Raw genomic sequence first — 12,079 nt, 5'->3', positions numbered from 1 at the left:
TCAACACAATGCCGATACCTGCTCCTTCACCACATGTGGACCCATCGAAGAAAAGTGTCCAAGGAGCAACCTCCAGAGAGTCCACTGTATTACAATGCTGAGTGACAAAATCAGCCATAACTTGCCCCTTAACTGCCTTAGTCGATTCGTAACGTAGTTCAAATTCTGATAATGCTAAAATCCACTTGCCGATTCTACCACTTAATATCGGCATCGACAGCATATACTTGACTACGTCGTCTTTGCATATGACCGTACATTCGGCAGATAACAAATAATGTCTTAATTTGACACAAGAAAAGTATAAACACAGACATAATTTTTCGATGGCCGAATACCTTGTTTCAGCATCCACTAATCTTCTGCTCAAATAATAAATAACACGTTCTTTCCCTTCAAATTCTTGAATAAGAGCTGAACCGATAACGGTATCATCAGTTGACAAATACAACCTGAAAGGTTTCCCGTGTTGAGGTGGAACTAGCACTGGAGGATTTGTTAAATATTTCTTAATTTCATCTAGGGCTAACTGCTGCTCAGCTCCCCATACAAATTCCTGATCGGCTTTCAATTTAAGTAATGGACTGAAAGCCTTGATCTTACCCGACAGATTAGATATGAATCTTCTAATGAAATTAATCTTACCGATCAAAGATTGCCTTTCAGTTTTATTGGCAGGAGCAACCACCTTGTTAATTGCATCAATAGACTTCCTACTGATTTCGATGCCCCGCTGATGCACCATAAAACCCAAGAACTGACCTGCCGATACACCAAACGCACATTTATTAGGATTCATCTTCAATCCATGCTTCCTTGTGCACTCTAGTATCTTTCGTAGATCGGCTAGATGTTTTGTGATATCTCCAGACTTAATCACTACATCATCAATGTAGATCTCCACTAATGTGCCGATGTATTCATGAAAAATAAAGTTCATAGCTCTTTGATAAGTAGCGCCGGCATTTTTCAAACCAAACGTCATGACTATCCACTCAAACAGCCCTACATGACCTGGACATCTAAAAGCAGTCTTAGGAATATCTTCTTTAGCCATGAATATTTGATTGTAACCTGCATTACCATCCATGAAGCTGATAATTTGATGTTCGGCTGCAGCATCAATCAACAAATCAGCAATCGGCATTGGATAGCCATCCATCGGTGTGGCTTTGTTAAGATTCCTGAAATCAATACAAACACGAAGTTTTCCATTTTTCTTATAAACAGGAACCACATTAGAGATCCACTCTGCATATCGACACTGCCGAATAAACTTTGCCTCAATTAATTTAGTTATTTCGGCCTTAATGTCGGGAAGTATATTAGGGTTGCATCGGCGCGCTGGCTGCTGATGTGGCCGAAATCCAGATTTGATAGGTAACTGATGTTCAACTACCGATCGGTCTAATCCAGGCATCTCAGTATAATCCCAAGCAAAACAATCTTTATACTCTTTTAACAAATCAATTATTTGCTGCTTACACTTGGAATCTAACTTAGCACTAATAAAAGTAGGTCTTGGCTTATCGCCACTCATAAGTATCTGATTCTGCCGATGCGATGATATAAGAAGAATCACCAGGGACAAACTCAATCTTATCCCCAATCCACTGTACGAGGCATTGATGCATTGTAGAAGGAACACAACAATTAGCATGAATCCAATCCCTCCCTAGAAGCAGATTATATGCACCCTTGCCATTAATAACAAAGAACGTCGTCGGCAAGGTTTTGCTGCCGATAGTCAATTCAACGCATACTGCCCCTTTAGCCGGTGACACATTGCCTTCAAAATCCTTCAGCATCATATCGGTTTTGGTCAAGTCTTGATCTCCCTTACCAAGTTTCCGATACATCACATAAGGCATAATATTAATCGCAGCCCCTCCATCGATAAGTATCTTAGATACAGGCTGCCCATCAACTCTGCCTTTCACAAACAAAGCCTTAAGATGCTGTCTCTCGTCATCGGTAGGTTTCTCAAAAACAGCCATCATTGGATCTAGTGTCAACTGAGCTACTTGATCAGAGAGAACAACTTCTTCCTCATTATCAGATAGTGCCAAAAACTCCATCGGCAACATGAATACCATATTAACATCTGCCAATGGACCCTTATTTTTGTGTTTTACCTGCCACTGCTGATGACCAGACCTCTCATTGGAGGAATTTTCCTCTCGGTATAAATCCTCCTGATGCTCACGTTGCATCCTCCTTTTCTGTGTCTTTGTCAGACCCTCCGGGCACCATCGAGGAAACTTGGTTTTCCAAACCGGCTGATAACAGGTCCTAGTTGATTCTACACGGCGTATATTAGGGTCCCTATAGAATATTTCTTCATCGGGAACTCTTGCGTTTGCCATCTCCTCAAGCTCCTCTTGATTCCTTGGAAAATATCCAGCGCGTTTACCAAGCCTCTCATGTACACTAAGTCTGCCCCCTAGCTGATCATGCACTGATGTTCTGCCTCTGATCGGCTCATTGATAAATAAACCCTGATTGCCAGGTTGAAACCTCCTTTCTGACCGATTGACCCCATAATAACCATTACACTCAGGGCAATTTTCAACAGTTGGCAATTTAATACCTTCTTCCCAGCAATGGATGAAAAACGGTCACCTCCAATGATCTTTATGCCGATACCATTCTTCCCGACGTCTCTCTTCTTGCTGTTGTCGATATCGGTCATTACGCTGACGCCAACCCTCCTGCTGCCTTCGATGGGTAATCACAATGCCAGGTCGAGGAGGATTTTTGGAACTACTGCTTCCTCCCAGCAAACCCTTACTTTTTGCATCATCGGTAGTTATCCGATGTTGGGGATCCACTGATGCATTTTTCTCAGCAGCCTCTGACGTCAATACCTTGGTCTTCCCTTTGGCCTCCAACATATTTGCTGGAAAAGGGTGTTGATCAATTTTCATCGGCTTCTGGGCCTTGGAAGTACCAAACTTAATTCTCCCAGATTCAATAGCCGATTGTAACTGTTGCCTGAACACCTTGCACTCATTTGTACTGTGTGAAGTTGCATTGTGCCATTTGCAGTACAAGATCTTCTTCAACTCTTCTGCCGATGGGATCACATGATTAGGTGACAGCTTAATTTGGCCCTCTTGAAGCAGAAGATCAAATATCTTGTCGGCCTTGGTGATATCAAAGGTAAACTTTTCTGGCTCTTTCTGACCAAAGGGACAAGATATCGGCTTTTTATTCTTAACCCACTCAACTAAGCCGATAACTGGTTCTTCATTAGAATCAGAACCTCCTACTTCTTCAACAAATGATACTTTTTTACTCCAATTCTTTTTAGGTTCAAAAACCCTAGTATCTTGATCAGAGATCCTTTGCACAAGATGACTGAGGCTTTCAAACTCCTGAGAAGCATATCTGTCTTTAAGATGTGGCAATAACCCTTGGAAAGCCAGATCGGCAAGCTGCCGATCATCCAGCACCAGGCTATAGCACTTATTTTTTACATCTCGTAGCCTTTGCACAAAGCTTTCTACCGATTCATCATTACGCTGTCTCAATTTTACTAAATCGGTAAGCTTCTTTTCATGGATTCCAGCAAAGAAATACTTATGGAATTGTTTTTCTAGATCAACCCAAGTAATAATAGAATTTGGTGGTAATGAAATGAACCATGTAAATGCCGATCTAGACAAAGATGATGAAAACAATTGAACTCTTAATTCATCTCTGCTAGCTGCCTCTCCACATTGAATAATGAAGCGATTGACGTGTTCCATTGTTGATGTATCATCTTGCCCAGAGAATTTAGTGAAATCTGGTACCTTGTACCGATTTGGGAGAGGAATTAAATCATATGCAGGAGGGTATGGAGTCCGATAAGAATAAGTATTGACCTTGGGCTTTATTCCAAACTGGTCCTTCATAATTTCTGCTATCTTATCGGCCCAAAAAGCATCAGCCTCCTACTGATGAACTGGCTGAATTTCTACGGGAGGTACCTGCTGATATCCCTCCACATATCTTTGTGGCCCACGATCTCCAGCAATCGGCATATTTGCCGTTACTTGTGGTCCATTAACCTGCTGGAAAGGATTCATCGACTGAGCTACCGATGCTTGATTCTGGAAACCAGCTTGCATATGACCTTGTTGAATCCCTGCAACCTGCTGATTTTGCTGAACTGTATGTTGAACAGGTAACTGTCCTGACCAACCATTATTAGAACTCATCGGTACAAAACTTACCGATGGCTGGTAATTTGCTGACATTGTTGGATAATTATAACCAGCTTGAGGCATGAACTGAACCCCAGTTTGACTCATAGCAGGGGCTTTCTGCTGCATCGGCAGTAAGCTTGCTAATGGACTTGAATTGGGTGTTTGAACCAAAGGCATCTGGAAACCTCCTGGAGTTGGCTGCACAGTAGTTGCTGTGGCATATTGAGGCACTTGAGCCATCGGCGAAACAGCCGAAGGTATAGGAGCTTTTCCTACTGCATCAAACACTTGAGGTAACCCAGGATTGAAAGTAGATGACTCCGGAGGCATACCATATCCCCACCAATTAGCATGAATCTGGCTATTCTGAGACACAGGGCCTGACATAGCTGATGCCGATAGATCTGTATTAAGCTGAACTCATCCTCCTGGTAGTACCAGATCTGATCGTATCGGTGTAGATTGAATATTAGGTAAGCCTGCCGATACTGGAGGGGAAGTAACTTCTGTACCCACAACGGCCGAGGGAGCCGATGGAGTATTGACAGATGCTGGCTCTGGTTGGTGATAGGCAGGCCCAACATAATGCGGTGACGCTTGTCCTTCTTTGAGAGTTTGAACCACAGCATTATGAACAGTATTGGACAGCACATTGGAATGATTAATCAAAGCATGATTTACTGCAGAATTAACCATCTCTTGAAGTTTACCAGGATTGGAGTCAAAGGTAACCTGCCGAGGCAACGGCAAATCTTGCTTTTGGATGACTTGTCCACTCTTGTTCAGGCTAAACGATTTCAGACAAAGCTGCCTGTATTCTTCTACAGCCTTTTCCATAGCCTGCCTCTGCTCTTCCTTAAGATCTTCTTCTGATACCGCGATAATGTTCTCTGAATTGATCTTAGAATTGAACATATTGATCAGATTGATTGGTCCCACCGAGCATGCCAAAAGATGTGTTGATGCAAAAGTGGATCTGCAAACACAAAGGGCTAATACCCGAATCGATATCTAAAGCGTGCCAGTCGATTTGACCTGTTAATCGACAAGGATGAAGATACGAGCACTTTGGTCCTGACAACAGCGATACGCTCGGAAGTCACGGCCAAGAGGTACTCACACGGAACTCGAGAATCGCCAAAGGTCGCACTGAAGCTATGCAACTCGCCGAATCAATGAGAACTCGTAAAAAGGAAAAATATGCAAATTGACGAAGTCGCCGAAAAGTAAGTAGATGCAAATAGGAGTAAAAATTGGTTTTGATATTGATTGATATATCTTTTTACATTGCCCCTCAATCTATATTTATACCCTGATCTAAAGAGACATAACCAAATACAACTAGGACACCAAGTCCATATCTAAGGAAACACGTGACTCTTACATGAATCATATTCTAACAAATATAGAAAAGGAAATCAACTCCTAACTATTTCCCTATCCGCCTCAATTACGATGGAAATCTCACCGACCTCCTTTCCATCGGCATACCTCCTGTTTCATCGGCAGTAGTCTTCAAGCCTCCCTTCATTGGCATCGACAATAACATCTCCAACCTTATCGGCAACGCCCGAGTCTAAATCAATCTTTCCATCGATCGCCACCATTCATCAGCAATCATCTTTACAAGCTGATTTTCATCGGCTGTTAGCGTATACAGTAACTTTCCTCCTGCCGATTAGCCCACTCTGATCATTTTGACATGTGCAAAAAACGGTGTCAACGCTCCACTCTGACTGGACATGTCTGTGGTGGCCGACCGGATGCGCCCTTGCATCTGGTCCACTCTAGACCAACACCAATGCTCCACATCACCATGACCGGATGCAGCACAGTGATTGCTTAGCGGACGCATTCGGTCACTCTGTGACCAGTGTGACTAACTACTTTTCTTCACCAACTTCTTTACCTTTATAAATGTGCCAACACCACCATGTGTATGTGTGTTAGCTTTTCATAAACATTTTTCAAAGGATTTGCCACTCAACTTGCCACACCACTCGATCCTAGCGACGATGCAAAGTTAGATCACTCAAGTGGCACTAGATGACTGATATGCAAACAAGTTTGCCCCTCTTGATAGTACGGCCATCTATCCTAAACCCGGTCATCAACTTCTCTACACACCTATGACCGGTGAAATGAAATGCCCTAGGTTATATCTTTGCCTTGTGCATTCCATTTCATCTCCTCCAATGTTGATGCAACACATGCACCAACATGATCAACAATGATATGATCCACTTCATATCATCACGAAATCATATTGGTTCATCGATCTTAACTTCACTTGTTTTCACCATTGCCTTCGTCCATCGGAGCCAAGTCTTGCTCAAGCTTCACTGCCACATGGTCCATCGCTCCAAAGCCTCCAACTTGCCCTTCATGCTTGCAACCGGTCCATCAAGCCAAGTCATGTTTTGATCTTCTCCACCTTGATCACATGACTCAATGTCATGTCTCATGTGCAATAAGCTCCTTCATCATCACATGTGTGAGCTTTGCAACATCTCCGCGCCATTTTTACCTTCATGGCATATGTTGCTCACACACATGTATCTGTGGACTAATCACCTGTGCATCTCACATAAACACAATTAGTCCACCTAGGTTGTCACTCAATTACCAAAACCAAACAAGGACCTTTCAATCTCTCCCTTTTTGTAATTGATGACAACTCTACAAAGATATGGAAATTAAGCTCTTTTGGATTCATGTTGCTTGCCCAAGCAATTTTACCATGTGTAAATGATTTTGGACAAGTACCACAAACCCAAAATGGTAGTATTAGCTCCCCCTACATATGTGCTAGAGTGTTTGGTTTTAAAGCTCGCACATATTCATAGATTGAATTTGTGGGAGAGTAATTACTACCAAATGATGCTAAGGTGTATAGAGTAAACCTTTGAAGTGTCATACCAATCGGAGTTGCACCTTTAAGTTCATCCTTAGCACCATGGTTAGGATAAAATCACTAGATACCTTGTGAGATCAACATTAAAAGCAAGGTACTAGCATTACTTGAAAAGCATACCAAGTGTCTAGCTATCCTCCTATGCATGCTAGTTTGCATTTCATCAATCAAATTCTACAACTAGCATACACCACACAAGCGTGCATATTGAATTTAAAGGCTTATGCAGTGCAAGCAAGCACATGACTATGCACATATCAAATGTAACCAATTAAAGTTCATGAGCTTGCTCCCCCTACTTGTGTGCTTGTCTTGTCCAAGAATTTGATCCATCTCTTTTCTTCAATGTTACTCCCTCTTTGTCCATGTCCATGTCCAACCTCTACTTTTGTTTCAATCTTTCCCAAAGCTTTCATACCTTTGTACAATCTCTCTCCCCTTTGTCATCAATTTCCATAAAAGGTGTGCTTCTCATTGATGCAAAGGTTTGCATTTGGGGTAGATGGTTGAAGCTTGAATCTTGCATTTTTTATGGACATCACTTGATTGTTGGAATGACACCACTTGAAGATACCACTTGTATGTTGTACCACTTGTATCTTGTAGGGCTTCTTGAGATACCACACATAGGATCTTTGATCTTGATACCAATTTGTGGGACACCTCCCCCTATGTGATAGCATGGGTCATCCATTTGATACACTTAAGCTCTTGTTGGTGAGGGATGCATTCTTCATTTGATGATCACTTAAAGTTGAGGATCACTTGTGGAACCATCAGTCTTGTATGATTGATACCACGTGTAGATGTGATACCACTTGAAAGAATTTTCTAGTATGGAACAACTTGTTGGATTTATCAATAAAAACATTTCTTGAACATTTGTTATCTTCATGAGTACCACTTATAGGATATCACTTATGAGTTGATCTAGACATCACTTGTCAATTCTTGATGAAACACTTGAGTCTAGATACCACTTGAAACAAACAAACTAGATATCCATTTGCATTGTTGTCTTGTGCTTGTACTCTTGTTATTTATCATGAGCTTCTAAGTTGACTTGAACTAAATTGATTTGCTTAAGATTCCAAGTCCGGTTTGAACCAATGACAAGCTTCTTCACACCTTTAACAAGGGTTATCTTGCCAATGTTGTACTTGTCACTTGTTAGCAATCCAAATTAAATCCAGTACTTGGGTTCACTAGCTCATGAACAAATTCATATACTAACCACTAGATCAATTAATTATTCAAGCAATAGTGGTAGGCTATGAATTTAAAACTTTCATTTGTTATGCATGATCCTATGAAGCATGTAATATGCACTAATCGCATACTAGTAAGTGATGAAATGATCATGCACATTACAATGATACCTTTGCTATGTTGGAGTAGAGGATAGTCATATAGATTCCAATTCATTTCTCAATAGCAATGTGAAGTCCAATTATAAGCTTGGTGAAGACCAATAGATACCATTTTGAATTCCATTCTTCACCCATATGAAATGAATACCACTTATGATCAAGTGCACTTTCTTGTTGTGGTTGGCTTGCTTTATCTTTTGATCAATGCTTGCATGAGAGCATCAAAGTGAGAATACCACTTGAGGTATCATGATTAGCTCTCTTTTGGGTGTTGCTTGCTTTTCTTGATCAACCATTTTGATTGCTTCAACTAAGCATCTCAAATGTCCCTCGGATCACCACTTCCATGTTAGCCTTTCAAGTACCACACTTGGTTTACCTACACATAGGCGGCAAGCCCCTATACTAGGGAGAAGTAACCTCTCTCCAAGAACCATTCTTGACACTCACTTAAAATAACTTGATTGATTGATCCAAGTGATGGACTTAACTTAATGACTAACATTGATTCCTTCTTTAATTCCTTTTCTTTCTACTTGTTTAAGTCCTTTTCTTTCTACCAAATGTTTTCCAATAGTCACTAGAACTTAAACTTCATCTTCATCTTAAGTTTGATCTTGATCTTTAATTTGAGTACCAAATATGTGCAAAGTACACTCCACAATAAAAAAAACTCATGTACTATTTGCTTGTCATGCTTTTAGATCATCTCAAAACCAAACTTAGGTGTCTCGATTACTTATAAATATGTTTCCAATTTGAGGACCTTTCAATCAAAGTGACTCTAGATCAATCCAACATTTGTCACTTTTCTGGCAGATTTTGTACCCTTCAAAGAAAAATCCATATCTCCCAAAGTATACATCCAAATACCACTAAATTTGATGGAGATGTGCTTCACTAAGTTATCTAGCATCTGTAAAAATATGAGCTTCATTTGACTTCTAGATTGCTATCAGATTTCAATTCTTGCCACCACTGCTACATGCTGAAAACTGCTCCACTATAGCTGACTAAGATCCACTCCAAAACCGAAACATCTCTTATCCAATTCTCATGTAATTTGTACAGCATCTTATACCATAAGTCTAGAGCATGTACACCAATTTTTATGCCAATCTAATAAGGTTTGATCGCTCATACATGGTAAAGATCACAGCTCCCTCAGATTTTATAATATAGGACAGATTTCAACTATTGAGCTATACTTCATCAAATATGAATCAAACTTGAAACCAACTTGTTTGAACACTTCCACAAGACATAAATCCATTCAATCCACTTACTAAATGTCATCTTATGAATTTATCCAACACAAATCAATTGAAACTTAATTACTAAGCAATTATCTATTCAATCATCTTATAGCAAGCAACATTGCATATTTATCCAATTCAATCAACTCATATGCACCCAAATGAAATGATCAACAAGAGATATATCCTTGGTTAGCTCATGATCATCCTATTAGCAAGCTTCAACTCAATTATTTTTGTAAGCCATCAAATAACCCAATAAATCACCATAACTTGAATGTGGCACTTGTATGTTGTATCACATTTGGACTTCACTCAATTTGTCATGGCATTGGGATTGGATATGCACTAGGCTTCATATCTTGACTCAACATATGATGATTACTATGAAATCAAATGAATCAAGTCTCCAATGCCGATGGTACCTACAATCAATCATCCACCTTTTGATGGTACCCAATCAATTTTGGGTCCTCTCAAGTTAGGAGCAACATACTTAGGCATAACCTTAGTATGAGTAGCGGGATGTTTTGTAATAAAAATCATAGAGGTACCATTACCATCCTTCCTAAGCACATCATGATCATCAATTGAAATGGGCTTAGAATTTTTACCTAGGGGGCATGAATGTGCCATGTATCCCCTTTCTCGGCATGAGTAGCACTTTCTCTTTAATTGAGCCTTCTCTTCCTTGTTCATGTTGTGCTTCTCATTGCCTTGCTTCGTCTTGTTTGCTTGAGCCTTCTTCTCAAGCTTGTTTGGACAACCCAAAGCTAGGTGGCCCAATGTGTCACAACTATAGCATCTCATGTGAGCAATCTTCTCCATTTTCTCTTCTTTGTTCTTGCTCATTTGCTTTGCATCTTGATTCATCCTTGGATGTATTGCTCTTTCTCTTGCTTTTCCACCCCTTCTAGTTTTCTTCTTCTTTATCATCAAATCACTACCATCATTGTTGATCTTGATTTGCTCTTGGGGGGTCTTTTCTTGCTCAACTTGTGGCTTTGGTTGAGGCTTCACTTGTTGCTTCACCAATTGCTTGGTTGGGCACATAGAGGTGAGATGACCCCATGTGCGGCACTTGAAGCACTTAACATGCCTTAGCCTCTCTTCTTCTTTCTTCAACTTGAGCTTTTCTTCATTGAGGCAACCATTTGCAAGATGTCCCACTTCATGGCACTTGAAGCACATGAAATGAGAGAGCTTCTCTTATTCTTGCTTCTTCATCTCTCTTTCATATCTTCTCTTGCCCCATCTCTTGCCCTTAATCTTGCTCTTGTTGAAGCCAATGCCACTCATGTCACCATTGCTTCTTTTGTTGTTCAACATATGCTCAAAGGTGACTTGAGAGTTGTAGCACCTCTCTAACTTGTTGCTCAAATTCTTCACTTCACTTTTGAGCTCAATGTTCTCCTTCAAAATGTTAGTCTCATAAGACATAGAAGTAGAACAAGCATCTATATGTAAAGAACATGGCATTTCTAATAAATCATCGCAAGAGGTGGATACATGCTTCTTGCCTACATCACAAGGGTTAGCAACAATATGTGATTGATCAATTGACCCATGTGATGAGCTCTCACTAGTTTTAGTTTTTCCATTGGAAAGCTCCTTAGTGAGAAAAGCATGGTCTTGTACCAAGTTATAATGAGCAACACTTAGTTCCTCATGAGCCAATTTTAGCTCCTCATGTGAACAAGTAGTAACATAAAGTAGATGCTTTTGTTGTTCACATATGTTCTTTAGAAAAGAGTTCATTTTTCAATTTCTCGGTTTTAGCCATCTCTTTTTCTAAAGCTTTGATCATGCAACCATATCTATCTAGAAGCACCTCATATGAATCAAGATCAATCATATTTGCATTAGATACCTTAGTGTCACCTTGTGACATGAAACAATGTGATGAAGTAGGAGAGCTTGTAGTAGCAATGTCATCCTGGGCATGATCCATCATCATAACCATCAAGTGTGCATGGGGTAGCATCATCATTTGCAACACTTGTGGCATCATCAATCTTGCCAAGTGAACTTGTAGTGGATTGATCATCATCATCACTTGACCATGAGGTGGAGCAATCTTCCACAATCATGGAGTTGTGGTCATGCTCAACATCCTCATGCGCCTCATTCTTGGGCTCCTCCTTCTTGAAATTGCCATCATCCCATGTGGAGGAATCACCAAAGGTGCGCTTGATGGACTCCCATATCTTACGAGCGGTTCCCGTGTAGTTTACTTGTTTCATCAAATCAAAACTCAATGCATCCATTAGAAAACAACAAGCATGTGCATCAAGTTTATAGAGAACTCTTTGAGCTTTGGTGAGATTTCTATGGTCCAATACATGA

Source organism: Miscanthus floridulus, chromosome 8, assembly GCF_019320115.1.
Source record: "Miscanthus floridulus cultivar M001 chromosome 8, ASM1932011v1, whole genome shotgun sequence".
NCBI classification, from domain to species: domain Eukaryota; kingdom Viridiplantae; phylum Streptophyta; class Magnoliopsida; order Poales; family Poaceae; genus Miscanthus; species Miscanthus floridulus.
Note: the sequence above shows the minus strand (reverse complement) of the source record.